General features: G+C 50.2%; 1 protein-coding gene across 1 annotated transcript in view; it reads left to right on the top strand.

Annotated features, from left to right (window-relative positions):
* LOC107690115 (nucleolar protein 12-like) overlaps positions 1-285 on the top strand; it is a 5,542-nt gene that overhangs the window by 3,576 nt on the left and 1,681 nt on the right. The gene's annotated exons all lie outside the window — the stretch shown is intronic.

Here is a 285-nt window from a genome sequence, read left to right as displayed (position 1 = left end):
AACGTCTGTGTATTTGACAAATATTGCATTTAATTCACTTCATCTGTGATAGAGTATGCAAACACCGCGTGAGCGTCACTAACGGGAGCAGAAAGTGTCCGGCTTGACGTGTCCGTTTTCAACTCCGCCCCCGACTGCAAGCGGCTACTCTCGTTGATCGCCGTCTGTAGCCGTGCTTCAAGTCGAACGCAGCTTGTGTGTGAGGTCATGTGACATGCTTGTGTGTGTGTGTGTGAGGTCATGTGACGTGTCTGTGTGTGTGTCTGTGTGTGTGTGTGTGTGTGT

The sequence above is a fragment of the Sinocyclocheilus anshuiensis genome, unplaced genomic scaffold (genome assembly GCF_001515605.1).
Source record: "Sinocyclocheilus anshuiensis isolate Anshui unplaced genomic scaffold, SAMN03320099.WGS_v1.1 scaffold1649, whole genome shotgun sequence".
NCBI classification, from domain to species: Eukaryota; Metazoa; Chordata; class Actinopteri; order Cypriniformes; family Cyprinidae; genus Sinocyclocheilus; species Sinocyclocheilus anshuiensis.
This window is presented reverse-complemented; position numbering and strand designations above follow the sequence as displayed.